This window comes from Scyliorhinus torazame, chromosome 17 (genome assembly GCF_047496885.1).
Source record: "Scyliorhinus torazame isolate Kashiwa2021f chromosome 17, sScyTor2.1, whole genome shotgun sequence".
Taxonomy (NCBI): Eukaryota; Metazoa; Chordata; class Chondrichthyes; order Carcharhiniformes; family Scyliorhinidae; genus Scyliorhinus; species Scyliorhinus torazame.
Window position 1 is genome coordinate 122,190,648 of NC_092723.1, and position 22,896 is coordinate 122,213,543.

General features: G+C 45.8%; 2 protein-coding genes across 2 annotated transcripts in view; one reads left to right on the plus strand and one right to left on the minus strand.

Moving 5' to 3' along the window:
* The window catches only part of LOC140393571 (G-protein coupled estrogen receptor 1-like), a 57,015-nt gene extending 43,950 nt beyond the window's left edge, over positions 1 to 13,065 (minus strand). The window contains exon 1 of the mRNA XM_072479854.1: positions 12,930 to 13,065. The gene's annotated coding sequence lies outside the window, so the exon portion shown is untranslated. The remainder of the gene's footprint in view (positions 1 to 12,929) is intronic.
* The window catches only part of chlsn (cholesin), a 540,096-nt gene that overhangs the window by 142,460 nt on the left and 374,740 nt on the right, over positions 1 to 22,896 (plus strand). The gene's annotated exons all lie outside the window — the stretch shown is intronic.

The window sequence follows — 22,896 nt, forward strand, 5'->3', positions numbered from 1 at the left end:
TGAGGTGTATGAAAGGCAGGGGGGAGTGAAAGGTGGGTATAAAAGGGCCTCAGAAAGGTTGGGGGGGTGAAGGGTGTGGGTTTTGAAAAGGGAGCCCCAAAAGGATGGATGGGGTGGCCTTGAAAAGGGGGTGTCCCTCTGCGACACTGTAGGGGGTGTCCTCAATTGCGGTGGTGTAGGGTAATGTCCATGTGTGTGGGGGGGTGACATTGTCCGTGGGTGTGGGTTGTTGGGGGCCCTCAATCTCAATTACAGATCGGGGCACCCTTTCAAAATGGCGGCCCGATCTCTGAGGAGCTGGTCCCTAGTGATAGACTGGAGAGAAACTCCCCAAGGTCCAAAAATGATGACGAAGTGTGGGTAAATACCGATGTGGATCTCACCCAAAAAGCTGGCAGGAAACACTCCTCCAAACTCGCCCAGACATACTTTGGTTGAATTCTGGCCAGAGTATTCATTTAAAACTCTACGTTTGCCCTCCAGCTCCACACGCAAATTACCACTATGGTCCTTAATGGGCCCCGACTCTCTTCCTTCTTGAATGCGTCCCGTCGTTCTGTCACAGATTTACCTAAAAGTGTGTTTGCTCCCAGTCCACTCTGGCCAAATCACATCTGATCTTATTAAAACCTGCCTTCCCCTGTTTAGAACTTTGATTTCAGGCCCACCCTTGTCCTTTTCCATAACAATTTTGAATCTAATCGTGTTATGATCGCTCTCTGCAAAATGTGTGATGCCACTCTTTGACCAGTTAACCAGCTGCTCAAATGGTTTTTGTATCTGGAACCTCTAGAGAAATCCGACTTCCAATCAGTCACAGCCCCGCAGACTGTTAGAAGGATTACCTTTTGTCCCCACCCCGCCCCAGTTTTCATTGTTCGACATATTGGACCAACTGCTCTGTTTCAGGGTTAAATGGTTCCAACTTCCGAAATAAAGATATTTTGGCACCATCGAGCTGTTGCAGTGGTGTTTCTCAAAAGGGTTGCGATTCAAGGACTACTGTCCCAACTTGCAGCAGACAGCAGAAAATGTTTTGCTTTACCTCCGTGCCAAATAGATGTGACGAACTGATGGCCAACAAGTCAGGTAAACAAACAGAGGTTTATTTGGGGAAAAACAACCATTTACAGGACAGCGATAACAAGGCTTCTAAACTCAACGCCTCCCGGACTTCAATGTCAGCAGCCCCGCACTTCATTCGCACACCTCCTCACAATTAGCTGGATGGGTCATGTGACCCTGATAACTCTTCTCCGCCCCCCCGAAGGGGCACAATTGTTTTTTTTAAAAATATATTTTATTCAAAATTTTTGGCCAACCATAACAGTACATTGTGTATCTTTTACACAGTAATATAACAATATAAATACCAATGGCCAGTTTTTTAAACAAGAAATAAATAATATATAAACAACAACCAAATTTAAAAACAAAACTAAATGGCAACTGCCTTGTCCCAAATAAATACCCTCCAAAAAATACAATTCAACAGTCCAGTATACAATTACCTATAACAACAACCTATACATATTATACTTATACACTAACATCCCTGAGAGTCCTTCTGGTTCTACCCCCCCCCCCCCCCCCCCCCCCCCCCCCCCGGGTTGCTGCTGCTGTCTTCTTCTTTTCCATTCCCTCTATCTTTCTGTGAGGTATTCGACGAACGGTTGCCACTGCCTGGTGAACCCTTGTTGAGCCGATCCCCTTAGGACGAACTTAATCCGTTCCAGCTTTATAAACCCTGCCATGTCATTTATCCAGGTCTCCACACCTCCACTTGGCTTCCTTCCACATCAACAGTATCCTGCGCATGGCTACTAGGGACGCAAAGGCCAAAACATCAGCCTCTTTCGCCTCCTGCACTCCCGGCTCTTCTGCAACCCCGAATATAGCCAACCACCAGCTTGGTTCGACCTGGACCCCCACCACCTTTGAAAGCACCTTTGTCACCCCCACCCAAAACCCCTGTAGTGCCGGACATGACCAGAACATGTGGGTGTGATTTGCTGGGCTTCTCGAGCATCTCGCACACCTATCCTCTACTCCAAAAAATTTACTGAGCCGTGCTCCAGTCATATGCGCCCTGTGTAACACCTTAAATTGTATCAGGCTTAGCCTGGCACACGAGGACGATGAGTTTACCCTACTTAGGGCATCAGCCCACAGCCCCTCCTCAATCTCCTCCCCCAGCTCTTCTTCCCATTTCCCTTTCAGCTCATCTACCATAATCTCCCCCTCGTCCCTCATTTCCCTATATATGTCTGATACCTTACCGTCCCCCACCCATGTCTTTGAGATCACTCTGTCCTGCACCTCCTGCGTCGGGAGCTGCGGGAATTCCCTCACCTGTTGCCTCGCAAAAGCCCTCAGTTGCATATACCGGAATGCATTCCCTTGGGGCAACCCATATTTTTCGGTCAGCGCTCCCAGACTTGCAAACGTCCCATCTACAAACAGATCTCTCAATTGTGTTACTCGTGCTCTTTGCCATGTTCCAAATCCCCCATCCATTCTCCCCGGAGCAAACCTATGGTTATTTCTTATCGGGGACCACACCGAGGCTCCCGTCTTTCCCCTATGCCGTCTCCACTGCCCCCAAATTTTCAGAGTAGCCACCACCACCGGGCTTGTGGTGTATTTCTTCGGTGAGAACGGCAACGGCACCGTCACCATATCTTGTAGGCTAGTCCCCCTACAGGACGCCCTCTCCAATCTCTTCCACGCCGCTCCCTCCTCTTCTCCCATCCACTTACACACCAGTGAGATATTGGCGGCCCAGTAGTACTCACTTAGGCTCGGTAGTGCCAGCCCCCCCCTATCCCTACTACACTGCAAAAATCCCTTCCTCACTCTCTGGGTCTTCCCGGCCCACACAAAACTCATGATACTCTTCTCAATCCTTTTGAAAAAAGCCTTCGTGATCACCACCGGGAGGCACTGAAACACAAAGAGGAATCTCGGGAGAACCACCATTTTAACCGCCTGCACCCTCCCTGCCAGTGACAGGGATACCATGTCCCATCTCTTGAAGTCCTCCTCCATCTGTTCCACCAACCGCGTTAAATTTAACCTATGCAATGTCCCCCAATTCTTGGCTTTCTGGATACCCAAGTAGCGAAAGTCCCTTGTTACCTTCCTCAGCGGTAAGTCCTCTATTTCTCTGCTCTGCTCCCCTGGATGCACCACAAACAACTCACTTTTCCCCATGTTCAGTTTATATCCTGAAAATTCTCCAAACTCCCCAAGTATCCGCATTATCTCTGGCATCCCCTCCACCGGGTCCGCCACATACAACAACAAATCGTCCGCATACAGAGATACCCGGTGTTCTTCTCCTCCCTGAGTACTCCCCTCCACTTCCTGGAACCCCTCAATGCTATTGCCAGGGGCTCAATCGCCAGTGCAAACAATAATGGGGACAGAGGACATCCCTGCCTCGTCCCTCCATGGAGCCGAAAATACGCAGACCCCCGTCCATTCGTGACCACGCTCGCCATCGGGGCCCTATACAGCAGCTGTACCAGGGGCACAATTGTTAATTGCGCTTTGTGATGCTGGAAGATAAAGGCCGCCCTTATTTGTTAGAAATGATCAAAATCTATTCGAACATTTTTGTTGCAGGTCATTCATTACTGGTTGCCAACTCTGGTTGACTTCTTCCTGGGGGTTTCATCACGTGACTCTAATAACTCAGCTGGCTGGACAGCTGGTTCGTGAAGCAGAACGAGCCAAACAGCGTGGGTTCAATTCCCATACTGGCTGAGGTTATTCATGAAGGCCCTGCCTCCTCAACCTTGCCCTTTGCCTGAGGTGTAGTGATCCTCAGGTTAAATCACCACCAGTCAACTCTCCCCCTCAAAGGGGACTTTACCTAACCTCCATCCTCCAAATGCTTTGTCCCATCAAACAAACTCTCCTTCCAATTTCCAATATTTTTTATAAATAATAAACAACGGTATGCAAATAACTTTTCTTTTAATGTCCCAATGATTTTCACCCTGAGTTTTTCCTCGTAGCACTTTCAATGCCAACGCGTGCAAGGTTATGGGTATTAATTTTAATTTCTGGCAGCTCTAGGACTATCCTTAAGGTTGTTTGCTACCCTGTATTGATTCTGTGTTTGTCACATTATCCTTTTCGTCTCATTTAGACAATAGTTCCCTGTGATTTTCTGATGTGAGTTTCTGACGGGGGGTATAGATTGAAGATATAGATTTCCCCTTTCTTGCCATAAGTTTGAATCTGCCACCAAGTCAATGGGGTTTCCAGGCATGCAGTGACGGTGATTTCATCAGTCAGAGTAAGCAGCCAATCACATTGATGGATCCTCACCAGCAGCAGACCAGGAAGTAAAATTAACTGAATCTTCTAACTGTTTTACATTAAAATTTTACAGAGTGAAATAAATGATTGGGATGTACGCATGATATTTCGGCTTCTACCTTAATCTTGCAAAAAATTGTGATTTAAAAAAATGTATTTATGATTTTCAGGGTCAGTGAGGCTGTTCAGAAATAATTATGAACATTGTACACTTTTTACAAATTAGGTCTTGTGGCACAATGGTTAGTGTCCCCTACCTCTGAACCAGAAGCCCCAGGTTTGAGTCCTACATCAGGACTTGATGGCCACAGTATGTGCATTCATGATGTGGCCAAACAGGCTGGTGTCAGCCTGTAAGTACGCCCAGTGTGCCTGATGGCAGTGAGAGAATTTCCTGGACAGCCGTACTGCAGAAGGTAACAGCAAACCACTGCAGGAATTCATCAAGCATAATCATGGACCAATCCAATTTCTGGTGCGGCACACCATCATGATTTTCTGTTACGCCGGCTGGTCAATGGAGCTTCCATTTGATGCCGGCAAAACGGAGAATCCTGACGGCGGAGAATTCAGCCTGGTGTATCTGGAGGACACTGTTAAAAGCCAGATTAGACCTCATTCATCACCAAAAGGGCATTTTGACTTAAATGGCAGCACTTTGGTTCTCGACACCCAGCCTGGACAACATCCTCCCAGCATCTACTTTATCAAGCCTCTTAAGGATTTTATATGTTTCAGTCAGATCACTTTACATTCTTCTAAGCTCTGAACAAAGGCTCAGTCTCTTCAATCACTCCTCATAGGACAATCCCCTCATTCGGGAAACCAATCTACTGAATCTTCGTTGCACTCCCTCTAAGACAATTATATCTTTTCTTAGGTGAGTCAATGAAAACAGTACCGCAGATGTGGTCTCGCCACGGCTCTATACAATTGCATTAAGCTTTCTTCACTCTTATACTGAAAGGAACCCGCTTAGTTGCTCCCCTTTTCATAAACATTCAAACCCTCCACCACCAACGAACAGTGCCAGCTGTATGTTCCATCTACAAGACGCACTGCAGTAACTCCCAAGGTTCCTTAGGCAGCACCTTCCAAACCCACGACCACTACCATCGACGAGGACAAAAGCAGCAGATCCCTGGGAACCCCACCACCTGGAGCTTCCCCTCAAGTCACTCGTCAACCTGACTTGGAAATATATCGCCGTTCCTTCACTGTCACTTGAGCAACATCCTGGAACACCCTCCCTAACAGCACAGTGGGAGTACCTACACCTCAAGGACTGCAGTGATTCAAGAAGGCAACTCACCACCACTTTCTGAAGGGCAGCTAGGGCTGGGCAATAAATGCTGCCCTAACTAGCAACACCCACATCCCGTTTTTTTTTAAATGCCTTTGAAATAGAAGCTAACATCACATCTGCTTTCTAATTGCTTGTTTGCACCTTTCATGATATGCATCCAAGGACACCCAGGTCCTGCTGAAGACCAACATTTAAAAAAAAAATCTTTAAAATTTTTTTCCTTTTCCTTCAAACGTGGATGACTTCACCCTTCTCCACATTGACTACCACTGGCTATGTTCTTACCCATTCACATAATCTGTCTATATTCCTATGCAGCCTCTTATTGCGTGCAGTTTTGGTCTCTGTACCCAAGGAGGATATACTTGCGTTAAGGGAGTGCAATGAAGGTTCGCACGACTATTTCCTGGGATGGCGGGATTGCCCAATGAAGTGAGATTGAGGAGACTGGGCCTGTAGAGTTTAGAAGAATGAGAGGTGATCTTATTGAAACATGCAAAATTCTTATGGCTCGGCAGTGTAGATGCAGGAAGGACGTTTCCCCCTGGTTGGGGGTCTAGAACCAGGGGACACATTCTCAGAATAAGAGGTAGGCCATTTAGGACTGATATGAGTAAATCCTTTGAATTCCGTGTTTTCGGGATCCTTAAGGGGGAGGGGGAGCAGCCCCAAATCGTGGTCCACATAGGTGCCAACGACATAGGTAGGAAAAGGGATAGGGATGTAAGGCAGGAATTCAGGGAGCTAGGGTGGAAACTTAGATCTAGAACAAACAGTTATTATCTCTGGGTTGTTACCCGTGCCACGTGATAGCGAGATGAGGATTAGGGAAAGAGAGGAGTTGAACGCGCGGCTACAAGGATGGTGCAGGAGGGAGGGTTTCAGATTTCTGGATAACTGGGGCTCATTCTGGGGTCGGTGGGACCGCTACAAACGGGATGGTCTACACCTGGACCAGAGGGGTACTAATATCCTGGGGGGGAAATTTGCTAATGCTCTTCGGGAGGTTTTAAACTATTTCAGCAGGGGCTTGGGAACCTGAATTGTAGCTCCAGTATACAGGAGGTTGAGAGTAGTGAGGTCATGAGTAAGGTTTTAAAGTTGCAGGAGTGTACCAGCAGGCAGGAAGGTGGTTTAAAGTGTGTCTTCTTCAATGCCAGGAGCATGCGGAATAAGGTGGGTGAACTTGCGGCATGGGTTGGTACCTGGGACTTTGATGTTGTGGCCATTTCGGAGACATGGATAAAGCAGGGACAGGAATGGTTGTTGCAGGTGCCGGGGTTTAGATATTTCAGTAAGCTAAGGGAAGGTGGTAAAAGAGGGGGAGGGGTGGCATTGTTCGTCAAGGACAGTATTACGGTGGCAGAAAGGACGTTCGATGAGGACTCGTCAATTGAGGTAGTATGGGCTGAGGTTAGAAACAGGAAAGGAGAGGTCACCCTGTTAGGGGTTTTCTATCGGCCTCCGAAAAATACCAGAGATGTAGAGGAAAGGATTGCAAAGATGATTCTGGATAGGAGCGAAAGCAACAGGGTAGTTGTTATGGGGGACTTTAACTTTCCAAATATTGACTGGAAACGCTATAGTTCGAGTACTTTAGATGGGTCCGTTTTTGTCCAATGTGTGCAGGAGGGTTTCCTGACACAGTATGTAGATAGGCCAACGAGAGGCGAGGCCGTATTAGATTTGGTACTGGGTAATGAACCAGGACAGGTGTTAGATTTGGAGGTAGGTGAGCACTTTGGTGATAGTGACCACAATTCGATTACGTTTACTTTAGTGATGGAAAGGGATAGGTGTATACCGCAGGGCAAGAGTTATATCTGGGGGAAAGGCAATTATGATGCGATAAGGCAAGACTTAGGATGCATCGGATGGAGAGGAAAACTGCATGGGATGGGCACAATGGAAATGTGGAGCTTGTTTAAGGAACAGCTACTGCGTGTCCTTGATAAGTATGTGCCTGTCAGGCAGGGAGGAAGTGGTCGATCAAGGGAACCGTGGTTTACTAAGGCAGCCAAAACACTTGTCAAGAGGAAGAAGGAGGCTTATGTAAAGATGAGACATGAAGGTTCAGTAAGGGCGCACGAGAGTTACAAGTTAGCTAGGAAGGACCTAAAGAGAGAGCTAAGAAGAGCCAGGAGGGGACATGAGAAGTCTTTGGCAGGTAGGATCAATGATAACCCTAAAGCTTTCTATAGATATGTCAGGAATAAAAGAATGACTAGGGTAAGAGTAGGGCCAGTCAAGGACAGTAGTGGGAAGTTGTGCTTGGAGTCCAAGGAGATAGGAGAGGTGCTAAATGAATATTTTTCGTCAGTATTCACACAGGAAAAAGACAATGTTGTCGAGGAGAATACTGAGATTCAGGCTACTAGACTAGAAGGGCTTAAGGTTCATAAGGAGGAGGTGTTAACAATTCTGGAAAGGGTGAAAATAGATAAGTCCCCTGGGCCGGATGGGATTTATCCTAGTATTCTTTGGGAAGCTAAGGAGGAGATTGCTGAGCCTTTGGCTTTGATCTTTAAGTCATCTTTGTCTACAGGAATAGTGCCAGAAGACTGGAGGATAGCAAATGTTGTCCCCTTGTTCAAGAAGGGGAGTAGAGACAACCCCGGCAACTATAGACCAGTGAGCCTTACTTCTGTTTTGGGCAAAATCTTGGAAAGGTTTATAAGAGATAGGATGTATAATCATCTGGAAAGGAATAATTTGATTAGACATAGTCAACACGGTTTTGTGAAGGGTAGGTCGTGCCTCACAAACCTTATTGAGTTCTTTGAGAATGTGACCAAACAGGTGGATGAGGGTAAAGCAGTTGATGTGGTGTATATGGATTTCAGTAAAGCGTTTGATAAGGTTCCCCATGGTAGGCTACTGCAGAAAATATGGAAGCATGGGATTCAGGGAGATTTAGCAGTTTGGATCAGAAATTGGCTAGCTGGAAGAAGACAAAGGGTGGTGGTTGATGGGAAGTGTTCAGACTGGAGTCCAGTTACTAGTGGTGTACCACAAGGATCTGTTTTGGGGCCACTGCTGTTTGTCATTTTTATAAATGACCTGGAGGAGGATGTAGAAGGATGGGTGAGTAAATTTGCAGATGACACTAAAGTCGGTGGAGTTGTGGACAGTGCGGAAGGATATTACAAGGTACAGAGGGACATAGATAAGCTGCAGCACTGGGCTGAGCGGTGGCAAATGGAGTTTAATGCAGAGAAGTGTGAGGTGATTCATTTTGGAAGGAATAACAGGAAGACAGAGTACTGGGCTAATGGTAAGATTCTTGGCAGTGTGGATGAGCAGAGAGATCTCGGTGTCCATGTACATAGATCCCTGAAAATTGCCACTCAGGTTGAGAGGGTTGTTAAGAAGGCGTACGGTGTGTTAGCTTTTATTGGTAGAGGGATTGAGTTTCGGAACCATGAGGTCATGTTGCAACTGTACAAAACTCTGGTGCGGCCGCATTTAGAGTATTGCGTGCAATTCTGGTCACCGCATTATAGGAAGGATGTGGAAGCATTGGAAAGGGTGCAGAGGAGATTTACCAGAATGTTGCCTGGTATGGAGGGAATACCTTATGAGGAAAGGCTGAGGGACTTGAGGCTGTTTTTGTTAGAGAGAAGAAGGTTAAGAGGTGACTTAATTGAGGCATACAAGATGATCAGAGGATTGGATAGGGTGGACAGTGAGAGCCTTTTTCCTCGGATGGTGATGTCTAGCACGAGGGGACATAGCTTTAAATTGAGGGGAGATAGATATAAGACAGATGTCAGAGGTAGGTTCTTTACTCAGAGAGTAGTAAGGGTGTGGAATGCCCTGCCTGCAACAGTAGTGGACTCGCCAACACTAAGGGTATTCAAATGGTCATTGGATAGACATATGGACGATAAGGGAATAGTGTAAATGGGCTTTAGAGTCGTTTCACAGGTCGGCGCAACATCGAGGGCTGAAGGGCCTGTACTGCGCTGATATGTTCTATGTTCTATGTTCTCTACCCTAGAGGACAGTGGGGACTCAGATATTGGGCGGGATTCACCATTTCTGAGACTAAGTGTTGACGGCAACACAGAATTCGTCCACTTTCACAACATAAAAACTGGCGCCACACCTGGACCGATTGTGGTACTATTAAGGGGCTAGCACCGGTGCCGGGTGGAACACAATCGATTTCAATGAAAAATGGTGCGGGATTCACCGGGTCCGTGATTGACGCTCGGGAGGCTGACAAGCTGCAGCCACATATACACACTTCACTCCCCACACATACCACCCCAGCCAGCAAGATGGCACTGGTTGTGCTGGAGCGCGCCCATACAGCTGATGGGTCAGCTGGGGCCAGAGGGCACCTCGGGGGGGTGCCCTGGGGGGACACCTATACGACCTGTGGCACTAAGTTCAAAGTGGGCTGTTACCGGTGTGCACAGCTGAGTGGCTACCTTGCCGCTACGGAAATGGTGTTCCGTGTCCATCCACCCTGACCCTACAGCCCACCTCCTGGCCATCCCCCGCTACTCCCCCCGACCAGCGGCACAACTGTCAGCAAACAATGGTGATGTTGGACACTTTCTGTACCCGATCTCTCTCCCTCAGCAACCGCCATGCCAGTTTCACAACTTTTAAAAGCACAAGTGAACCGCGCCGCCAGGAACTCGGCCCATCAGAGGCGAAGAATCATGGAGGCCAGGGCAGCACGGTGGCGCAGTGGTTAGCCTGCTGTCTCATGTCCCCGAGGTCCCAGGTTCGGTCCCGGATCTGGGTCACTGTCCGTGTGGAGTTTGCACATTCTCTCCGTGTCTGCGTGGGTTTCATCCCCAGAACCCAAAAGATGTGCAGGCTAGGTGAATTGGCCACACTAAATTGCCCCTTAATTGGAAAAAATTGAATTGGGCACTCTAAATTTATTTTAAAAAAGAATCCCGAAGGCCCCGGAGAATACCAGGTTGGGCCCGCTAATGATATGTAAACAATGTCTACTGTATGTGCGTTCCGCAACGCATTGACGCTGCTGTCGAGGAGCTGGAGCATTGTGATTTGGCCTTTCCTGATTTTGGCGTCGGCTAACGGAGAATCCTGCCCATTGAGTATATTCAAGTCAGAGATCAATAGATTTCTAGACAGTAAAAACATAAAGGGATATGGGGATGGCGCATGAAAATGGCATTGAGGTCAAAGATCAGCCATGATCTCATTGAATGATGGAGCAGACACTGGGGACTGAATGGCCTACTTCTGTTACTATTCTCTATGTTCCTTTATTCTTTGCATTCTCCTCACGCTTAACTTTGTAGCGCCAGCAAACTTGGTCACATTAGACTCAATTCCTAATTGATTGATCGAGATTGTAAATAACTGAGGCTGGAGCACTGATCCTTGCAAGTTACAGACTGGCAACACAAAAATAACCTAGTAATTTTCAAGTGATTGTTCAAATAATAGAATGTTATGGGTTCAAGTCTTACTCCGAGACCTGAATACAGAAACTTAGGCTGACCCTGTCATGCACTACTGAAGAAATACTACACTGTTGGAGGTGCCATTTTTTGGATGAGATTCAGAGGTCTCACGAGCGCTCTCAAGTGATCGTAAAACGTTCCATGGGGTTATTTTGAGAAGAGCTGTGGAGTTATCCTGGGTGTCTCGTCTAATAATTATTCCTCAACAAAAACAGATTCGTAGGCCATTATCATGCTGTTTGTTGGAGTTGGCTGTGCACAAATTGTGCAGCACTTCCTTCAACAGTGACTACACTGGGTACTTCAGCTGTAAACATTGCCTTGGCGACTGAACACACCTATCCTTGTAATGCAACACCTGTCCACACCAATTGAAAAACAAACAGATTCTTAGTTGGAAGATTCACTTTCTTTTTGACTGTTTTCCACAGACTGTTACTCCCCATCTCCTATATTGTCATAACTAATAAACAACAGTGTTCAAAGAGCATGAAACAAACAAAATATTTTTTAACACGTTGCTATGATTGGCTGCAGTAGTCTCCTGGAGATTCATTAATTCCTGGAAATTTCCAAGATAATCCTGGAGGGGTTATGAATCCTTAAATGGGGCAGCATATCATACAATACTGAAGCCCTCAGACATATCCTAAACACACATCATCAAATTGGTAATTTTGTTCCCTTAACTTTTCCCGGCCTGACACTTGCTCAGGTATGAAAATGGCTGTGTGGTCTGTTCTTGGCCATTGTCATTGCTTCCTATGTTACAGTGACTAGACTTCAAAGAATTTTGGTGTGTCCTAAGGTTGTGAAAGGTGTTCTGGAAATGTAAGTTCTTTCTTCCTACAGCTTCTCGCTGGCAGACATTGGGGCCACTCAGATCGACTCCCCCCTCTTTCTTTTACAACATCCCCACCTCATCCTCCATGTGCAGAAATGTTCCAGTGTTGCCTTGGCATCTGCCCAGCAGCCACAGTCAAAATTGGGAAGCTGCAGGACTCGAAACTGTGCTTTACCCCATGCATGTAACTGAACAGCTGTGTGACTGCTATCGCCATGCCAATGTTATGTCACATTTATATTTTGGTCTTGAAATTCCCTTCGGCACTTATGACAATGAATGTAGCCCAAGTTAGAACAATTGCTTCATGTCCTAGATTAATCTTACGTGTTCAGTAGTTCCAAAATGTTTTTTTGGGCTGTGGTATTGTTGCATATGAGCTTTGAAAAATTGAGAGACACGGAGTCACGTCATGCATTTGTTTGGTCACGAGCGAGGGGCTCGGGGTGAGTTCTGGCCTCGTATGCTGCCTGCTTGCAAAAGCTTTCTTTCATTTTGTAATTTACCTTTCGTGTGTAGTGACCAAAGCGCTTGGTATTGCTACCTACCCCTTGATTAATAAAAAGGAAAATAGCCTTCATGGATGACATCCGCTGTACCACCTCTAATTTAATGTCCACGTAATCCACCCAAGGGTGCGGAAGGATTAGATAGCATGAGCACTGCACTTACAGTAACTGAAACAAATATCCTACACCATAAACTGGGGGTGTGGGGGAATGGGGATGGGGTAATGGAATGAGGCTAAGGATCCATAAATTCCTGAGCAAAGCCCAATCAACGTTTTGATCTTGATCAACATTAGCTGGTGCATATTTACCCCAAGTACAATGCTCAAACGATGAACAATAAACACATTACTACAAAACATTACTGATATGGTATTATCATTCTATCTTAGCATGCATTCCATGAACATCAGTTCGTGAAATCACTGCAGAGATTGGGTACTCCTGGAAGTCCCGATTGCTCAGCAGCCCAGCCTTTACAATAGTACCTTTTAGTTCAGCCTCCAGTTTGTAGGTATCCTCCCCAGGGAAAGATTGGCAATGAAACTGATGGAGTTGTTTCCTTTATCTCCTTCCCGAAACACCAGCCTGTGTATTAATCTGAGCCCCTGAGGTCTGTGCAGCGATCGGGTGGAACTGAAGATTTCTAGACCAAATTAAACGCCACCTGCTGTGCAGCAACAGAGATCCAGCCAGCATCCATGCATTGGAGAGCAGCAAATCAAATAAGTCTTGTGTTAAGTTAAGCACTCCTCCTGTACGGCAGTGGTTATTTTACCCTGTTGTGCTGTATCCTTAGCAACTAAAAGAGGGGGGAAAAAATGATGTGTCTTTGAGCAGACTACACCAGTCTCTCTTCATGTCTTATCCAAATGTTTGACTAATTTGTGTGAACGGGAACTAATTTGTTACTAAAGCAGCGTATGGAAATAATTAACTCCCCTGTGTATACTGTTGATCCCGAGGACTGATCAGATGGAGTTGTATGTCTGATGCTTACAGAAATAGCCAGTCGTGGAAAAATTTAGAAGCAGATTGCCTATCAATAATAATAATGTTATAATCTTTATTAGTGTCACCTGTAGGTTTACATTAACACTGCAATGACGTTACTGTGAAAATTCCCTAATCGCCACACTCCGGCGCCTGTTCGGGTACACGGAGGGAGAATTCAGAATGTCCAATTCACCTATCAGCACGAATTTCAGGACTTGTGGGAGGAAACTGGAGCACCCATGGAAACCCATGCAGACACAGAGAGAACGTGCAGTCTCCGCACAGACAGTGACCCAGCGGGAAATCAAACCTGGGTATCTGGCGCTGTGAAGCAACAATGCCAACATGTGCTCTCATAGCCTTCGAATAACTGGCACTAACGTTTAGTTTTTCCTAACAATCCGGGGCAAATTGACGATTTGGGATTATAGGGAGATTTCCCGAGTTTTCCCATGATTGGTTCTGTAGCGTTGTGTTTTTTGGCGTTCCTTTCTCCTGTTAAAATCTTGGAAGAACCCTTCACCCTTTCAGAGATGCCAGTCCTCTCCTAACAACTACCAAAGCAGAGATGAGTTGGTTGGGAGGGACACTGCGAGTATCCATGTTGCAAAGAATCAAGCATGGTAATAATGAGAACCCGGGTTGTATAAAAGTTTTGAGGAGGACGACTACGGTGGTTTGGGGGGGGGAAAACGGGATCTGCTAGAATACCTTTCCCAGACTTGCAGTCGGAGATGAATGGAACGAGATGCAAAGAAAGCATTGAATAGACATTGGGTGGGATTTTCTGGCCCTGCCCACCGCCGGAATCGTCTGGTCCCAACGGAAGCCAACGTTTGACTGGCCTGTCGCATCGCCTCCCCAGCGGGTCTCGCCAAGGCGGAACTGGAAAATCCCAGCCATTATCGGACTGACATCTCGCAGAAAGGGATACAGATGACTGAAACGTCCAGGCTAGTTCACAACTGGCAATAATCTGTGACTGCATTCAGCTCCATTGTCACTAATAAACTGCCGGAAAGGAATTTTGGAATAATGATATTTTTAGATCACCTTCTCATTTTGCATTTTCTGTTAGAGGGGAATGTGAGATAGTACAGCAAGTTCTGGGCTATTGGCCATGCTTTTGGAAGGAAGGGGCATTAGGGCAGGTGCATGGCAGGGTATTAGAAAAGGCAGAGATGAGTCGCTAAGGCCTGACCCATGTCTTGTGTGGAGGAAGGAGAATGTACAGGTGAGTTACTTCTACTTTTACTGGTGATCCAGGTGGCGTGGTAGACAGTGGAAAGGAAGAAATCTCTGCTTTCATTTTTAAGCTCATGAACCCCTATACCCGGTTGGAGAGTTGGACCTGAGAGAACTCAGCATCTCCAAATTGAAAGGCCCTGCTCTGGCTTTCCCAGCCAGTCAGTAACCCGGCATCCCAGTCACGCAATTTGCCTTGAGGTAACTAAATGGCTAACCACTAACCAGTATAGCAATGATGTTGAAACTTTGGATGAGAAACAAAGTATTTTGAAGTTTAAATCATCGATAAGTACTTCAACTTTCAGTAACATTGTAATTCTAATGTACTAACAAAGGCTTGCATTTGTACAGTACTTCCGCAGCCGAAGGATTTCCCAAAGCTTGAAGTGTAGTCAGTTTTATCATAAGGAATCGCGGCAGCAAATGTCAGGAAGATCCCCACAGATGGCATTGTGATATTTTTTAAAAATTAAAAAAATAAAAATTTAGTGTACCCAATTCATTTTTTCCAATTAAGGGGCAATTTAGCATGACCAATCCACCTCGCCCGCACATCTTTGCGTTGTGGGGACAAATGACATTGTGATAATGACCAGATAAGTAACGCTACTGATATTTGTTGTGTGATTAATATTGACGAGGACAGTGGTAGGAACTCCCTTGCTCTTCCAGTAGTGTCTCTCAAAATCATTTGCATCCACCTAATGGGACGATGGTTTAATGTCTTACCTCATGTGAAAGACAGCATCTGTGGCATTGCAGGACACCCAGAGGCCTGCCTTGGAATGTCAGTCTGGATTATGCGCTCGAGCCTCTGGAGTGGGACTTGTGCCCACAACCTTCTGCCTCAGGGAAGAGTACTGTCCAGGCCCAGGGCTGACACTTCGGCTGAAAGTATAATCTGGGTTTTGATCGTGGCATGTGATAGTGAAATACTTTTTAAAAAAAAAATTTAAAGTACCCAATTCATTTTTCCAATTAAGGGGCAATTTAGCGTGGCCAATTCACCTACCGTGCACATCTTTTGGGGTGTGGGGACGAAACCCACGCAAACACGGGGGGAATGTGCAAACTCCACACGGACAGTGACCCAGAGCCGGGATCGAACCGGGGACCTCGGCGCCGTGAGGCAGCCGCACTAACCACTGTGCCACTGTGCTGCCCGATTGTGAAATACTTAATGCCCCGCAAGGCTGCGTACTTAGATCCCTACTCTACCCCCTATACACACACGACTGCGTGGCAAAATCTGGTTCCAACTGACGATATGACCATAGTGGGCCGGATCTCGAATAACGACGAGTCAGAATACAGGAGGGAGATAGAGAACCTAGTGGAGTGGTGCAGCGACAACAATCTCTCCCTCAGTGCCAGCAAAACTAAAGAGCTGGTCATTGACTTCAGGAAGCAAAGTACTGTACACATCCCTGTCAGCATCAACGGGGCCGAGGTAGAGATGGTTAGCAGTTTCAAATTCCTAGGGGTGCACATCTCCAAAAATCTGTCCTGGTCCACCCACATCGACGTTACCATCAAGAAAGCACAACAGCGCCTATACTTCCTCAGGAAACTAAGGAAATTTGGCATGTCCACATTAACTCTTACCAATTATTACAGATGCCCCATAGAAAGCATCCTATCTCGCTGCATCACAGCCTGGTAAGGCAACTGCTCGGCCCAGGACCGCAAGAAACTTCAGAGAGTCGTGAACACAGCCCAGTCCATCCCACGAACCTGCCTCCCATCCATTGACTCCATCTACACTTCCCGCTGCCTGGGGAAAGCAGGCAGCATAATCAAAGACCCCTCCCACCCGGCTTACTCACTCTTCCAACTTCTTCCATCGGGCAGGAGATACAGAAGTCTGAGAACACGCATGAACAGACTCAAAAACAGCTTCTTCCCCGCTGCTACCAGACTCCTAAATGACCCTCTTATCGACTGACGTCATTAACACTACACCCTGTCTGCTTCATCCGATGCCGGTGCTTATGTAGTTACATTGTGTACCTTGTGTTGCCCTATTATGTATTTTCTTTTATTCCCTTTTCTTTCCATGTACTTAATGATCTGTTGCGCTGTTCGCAGAAAAATACTTTTCACTGTACCTCGGTACACGTGACAATAAACAAATCCAATCCAATCCAATCTAAGTATTTGGATCCATTCCAAATACTTTATTATTTTCTTGTTTCTTTACAAGAAAGTATGTGACTCTGCTTCTCACCTGTCCCCTCCTGTGACCCAGTCAAAAGGGTCTTCACGTACAAAGTTTCCTCTCCTCTTGTTGGGTAAGTGCGCAACTTGGTTGTATATGGATGAGAGTATTGTTGTGTGGAGAAGCTAATATCACCTGACGTCGAAAAATGTAATCACCGGCACAGTGAACCAGGGCAGGGCGTTTCCAGATTCAGTGCAGCTTCACTCGAGTTGACCACTGTTTGCTGCTGGTGACAGATATCCAGAAACAACAAACAAAAAGGAACACTGTTGACCAAGAAGATTGACCTTGAGAAATGAATTTACAGGAGAGAAGCAGGCTATTTGGCCCTATTGGTCTGTCCCCAGTCTTTATGCTCCAGACTTCGTCCCACGCTATTAACATATTCTTCTGTTTCTTTCTCCTTTCCTTATCGAGATTCCCCTTTAAGTACATCTATGTCATTCTCCTCGTTGCTTGTAATTTTTAGTTCTAACATTTTAAACCATTGAGCAGGTTTGAAGCAGAAGTTATGAAGTAGTTTCTGCCACAGATAACTGATCCAAGTGAGAAAATATGTAAACCCACATCCTGGTAGGTGTGTTCCCAAGGACAGAGTTTGGCAACCAATGCACTTATAATCATCACCCATTAATTACCCATACGGGCCTAGTAAACACTTCCATAGCCTCATTAATCAAGCTTTCGTCTGGAGCTCTGAATTCAGCAATGTATTAAAGGCACTGCTCGTCAATTAAAGGGGAAAGCGTGTGTGTAGCTGAGAGGAAATGCATGTTTGTTAATAGGCAAATTCATAAAAGCAAATGGAATGTTGGCTCTTTGTCACATGGATTTCAAAGGGAACATTTGTTACCTTCAGTTGTATAGAGCCTTGATCGGACTCGCTTCGAGTATCATAGAATCATAGAATTTACAGTGCAGAAGGAGGCCATTCGGCCCATCGAGTCTGCACCGGCTCCTGGAAAGATCCCCACTTAAGCCCATAACTCCATTCTGTCCCCGTAACTCAGTAACCCCACCGAACCCAAGGGCAATTTAGCATGTCCAATCGACCTAACCTGCACATTTTTGAACTGTGGGAGGAAACCGGAGCACCCGGAGAAAACCCACGCAAACACGGGGAGAATGTGCAGACTCCACACAGTGACCCAAGCCGGGAATCAAACCTAGGACCCTGGAGCTATGAAGCAATTGTGCTAACCACTGTGATACCATGCCGCCCATTGTTTTGCATCAAACAAGTATATAACATCTCTCCTTTTTGGAGAGCAGCAAAACCCAACATGCTGCAGAATCTTAAAAACAAACAGACGTCCAAGAAAATTAAGTTTCCATTTATCCAATATGAAGTATGAAATTTTGCCCTAAAAGAGGGTGGCCTATTTATTTGCGTAAGTATAGAAAGCTTTGGCTCAAGTTGACAAATATTAAAGCTTAGAAGTCTCTATGTGTGCACAGAGTTACATTCTCCTGGATACCGCTCCTCAGGACTAACGTTATTGGCCTTGGAAAGGGGGATGCAGCACAGATTCACAAAAATGAAACCAGAGCTGAAAGGGTGAAGTTAGGTGAACAGATTTCATAAACTTGGTTTATATTCACTTGAATATTGAAGGTTGAGGGATGATCCCTTCAAGGTTGACAGGTGATCTGATTGAATTGTTTCAAAAGTTAAATAGATTTGATAGGTTGGATGCAGAGAAACCATGCCCTCTAATAGGGGGGAATCAAGAATGAAGGATCATAATCTTAAAGTTCGACATTTAGGAGGGAAAACGGAAAGCAAAGGGTCCGAGAAATCTGGAACCTTCTCCCCGAAAGACTACGGTTGTCTGGACAATTGAAGCTTTAAAGAGTGAGATACATTTTTGTTAGGTTAAGGTAGTAAAAAAAATATGGAGCCATGCAAGGCGCACGGTTGGAGTTAAGATGCAGAAGAACCGTGATCTAACTGAATAGTCCAGAAGCGATGAAGGGCTGAATGGTGTACGCATGGTGTTCATATCCTGAAGATGTGAGAAGTGCCATGTAATTGCAGCTTGGTTTAGTGTCTAAACACAAACTATCAGGAGAGATAGGATTTTGCTTGTTCTGCTGTAAAATTACAATTTGATCTCACATTTTCTTCTAATCTTTCCTTAGCTTTTTGCATTGGGTGAAAGTGCAGAGGATATTGTGTGTTTCTACTTTCTTTAACCTCTGAGGGATTTCTTTCCATATATTGATTTTAACTTGGTATTAAAGGCTACTGTTTGCATTTGTTCTTAATGTTAATTGAAACTCGACTCTTGTTTGAAATCTCCTATAATGTATAAAGTAGATGTATTAAATTTTTCTTGACCCAAAGGCACTTTCTGAGATGAAAGTGAAAAGCTGAAACAGCATTTGGCAAATTTTCAGAAGGCGCTGTGTACAGCATATTATTCAATAATTGCATGTGATTTCCAGCACAAAAATGGGCCATCTGGTGAATGGGTGTTATAATAATCTTTATTGTCACAAGCAGGCTTACATTAACACTGCAAAGAAGTTACTGTGAAAATCCCCTAGTCGCCACATTCCGGCGCCTGTTCGGGTACACAGAGGGAGAATTCAGAATGTCCAAATTACCTAACAGCACGTCTTTCGAGACTAGTGGGAGGAAACCGGAACACCCGGAGGAAACCCACGCAGACACGGGGAGAACGTGCAGACTCTACACAGACTGTGACCCAGCCGGGAATCGACCCTGGCACTGTGAAGCCACAGTGCTAACCACTGTGCTACCGTGCTGCCCTTTATTCTATACAATCATCCTCCCAGTCCTCTTCAGTTCACCCTATCAGCATATCTTCTTTCCTTTCTCCCTTGTGTGTTTACGTGCTGTCCCTTAACTGCGTCTCAGTTAATCACCTCAGCTACTGCTTCTGAAAGCAAGTCTTACATTCTAATCAGGGTGAAGAAATTTCTCCTGAATTCCGACTGGATTTATGAGTGACTACCATATATTTATTATAGAACCCTACAGTGCAGAAGGAGGCCATTTGACCCTTCGAGTCTGCACTGACCTTCTGCAAGAGCACCCTACATAGGCCCACACTCCACTCTATCTCTGTAACCCAGTAACCCCATCTATCCTTTTAATAATAATAATAATTGCTTATTGTCACAAGTAGGCCTCAATGAAGTTACTGTGAAAAGCCCCTAGTCGCCACATTCCGGCGCCTGTTCGGGGAGGCTGGTACGGGAATTGAACCCACGCTGCTGGCCTTGTTCTGCATTACAAGCCAGTTTGTTTAGCCCACTGTGCTAAACCAGCCCCTGGACACTAAGGGGCAATTGATCATGGCTAATCCACCTGACCACATCTTTGGACTGTGGGAGGAGCACCCGGTGAAGATACATGCAGATAAGTAAAGAACATACAAACTCCACACAGTAACCCGAGGTTGGAATTGAACCCGGGTCCCTAGCGCTGTGAGGTAGCAGTGCTAACCACCGTGCTGCCACTTCAATGATTGGAAGTCTGGCAAAAAATGCTCACGAGTGCTTTACACCAAAATCTTGATCTGTCTTCATCCTATTTTCAGACGTTCTGCTTTCGTAGCAGTTTACTTGCAAATGAACGAGAGTATAATAAGCTCCTTGGGAGACATTACCCACTATGTTCGCTTTATTTCCATATTTACAGTAATCAACGTTGAAGTTGTGAGCCGCTAGAGTAGGTAAAATAAACTCCTTTGGTATTAGTTATTTGCTTCCTTGTCACTTCTGATGCTGTGATTGCAGTATTGTCTGTGCTATGATACCAACGTGAACGGAATTAATCTTCCAAGATAAACCCATAACTTAATCTTCTCCTCCATTCCCTCCCTTGGGCAAAAGCAGGATTTGCTTTCACAAAAATGCAATTATTTCTCGTAATTTTATTGTCAGTATGGACTCCTTTAATTTAATCATGGCATATAAAGTGTTAAAAACCAGCCTAACGTGATAATGAAATGTAAATAGAAAATGTTGGATAAACTCAGCAGGTCTGGCAGCATCTGTGGAGAGAAACAGAGTTAATGTTTTGAGTCCAGTTGAACCTTCCAACGGTGTAGACTATAGAAGAGTCTTTTGGACTTGAAGCATTACCTCGGTTTCTCTCCGCAGGTGCTGTCAGGCCTGCTGGGTTTATCCAGCATTTTCTGTTTACATTTCAGATTTCCAACATCCGTAATGTTTTGCTTTTTGTTCACATAGAATCATAGAATCATAGAAGTTTACAGCATGGAAACAGGCCCTTCGGCCCAACCAGTCCATGCCGCCCAGTTTTTAACCATTAAGCTAGTCCCAGTTGCCCGCACTTGGCCCATAACCCTCTATACCCATCTTACCCATGTAACCATCTAAATGCTTTTTGAAAGACACAATTGTACCCGCTTCTACTACTACCTCTGGCAGCCCATTCCAGACACTCACTACCCTCTGAGTGAAGAAATTGCCCCTCTGGGCCCTTCTGAATCTCTCCCCTCTCACCTTAAACCTATGCCCTCTAGTTTTAGACTCCCCTACCTTTGGGAAAAGATGTTGACTATCTACCTTATCTATGACATGATAATGTCTTGCTCTCTCTTTGGTTGTCCCTAGGCAGTTTGCTTGAGGGAGAAGCTGGGTCATACAATTCAAACACAAAATCCTACGTGATTTGTTTGATATGTATTTCATACAGTTACTTAAATTGGATAAAGTTTAACAATACATCTGGTGAGAAATTATTTCGAGCCCGGAGTTTGCAGTCAGCAGGAAAGCGATGGAACGCCCCGTTGCATGGCGTGTATCTCTCCTTTTCCAACATTAATTTGAATCTGGTGCCAAGTCAAGGACATCTCCAGGTATCTAGCAATAGTGATGGAATCAAGGTGGGGCTGAAGAGAGTTCGGGAATTGTACTCGGAAGAGAGGTTTGCAGGACTGGATGAGTTGCGGGAGAGGTGTGAGTTTAGATATATGCAGGTGAGGGACTTTGCACGAAAGGAGTGGAGGGTGTTTCCAAGGTTTTCAGAGGACACATTATTGGAGCAACTGCTGCTCCCGGATGTTTGGGGGAGGGTATGATTGGAGATATATATACGGGTGGTTGGGGAGCGGGGAAGGCACAAGTGGTAAGGATCAAGAACAAATGGAAGGAAGAGTAGGGGGAGGGAAATAGACGGGACTGTGGTGCAAGGCAATGCGGAGGATGAACTCAACCTCCTCCACGCGAGGATGACCTTGGTTCAGTTCAAGGTGGTGCACAGGGTGGTGCACATATGACTCGGGCGAGTATGAGTGGGTTTTTCCAGAGGGTGGCCAAGGAGTGCGAGAAATGTGGACGAGGGCCGGCGAATCGTGCGCCCATGTTCTGGGGTTGCGAGAAGCTGGAGAGATACTGGGAGGCGATGTTCGGATCGCTGAGGTTGTGGGGATGGAGGTCAGGTCGGACCCAGTGATGGCGAGTTTTGGGGTATCAAAAGTGCCGGAGCTTCTGGAGGGGAAGGCGGCCAATGTTGTGGCCTTTGCCTCTCTAATTGCCCGGTGAAGGATCCTGCTAAATTGGAGGTCGGATACGCCGCCAGGGTTGGCGGTTTGGCTGGGGATCCTGTACGACTTTCTCCAGTTGAAGAAGATTAAGTTTGAGTTGTGGGGGGTCAGTGGAGGACTTTGAGATATGGTGGGGGTTGTTCATGACGCTGTTTGAGGAATTGTTCATCGTTGAGGGGGGGGGGGGTGTAGAGGAACTAAAAGGGGAAAAACTGTACAAACTGTGGGCTGTGATTGTATGGAAGTGTTGTGGAAATTATAATAAAGACAAATTCCTCGAGGTTCGATTTAAGGAAATTTGTTTACACAAATATATTTGCGGAGAGAGAGTGTTCCAGCTGCAAAGCCAGTGCACTGCGCTCTGAGATTCGATTGACGGAAGCATATCTTTATAGTCTGAAATAACAGCTTGAAGTAAACAGGCATGTTTATATTAAATAGACCTTG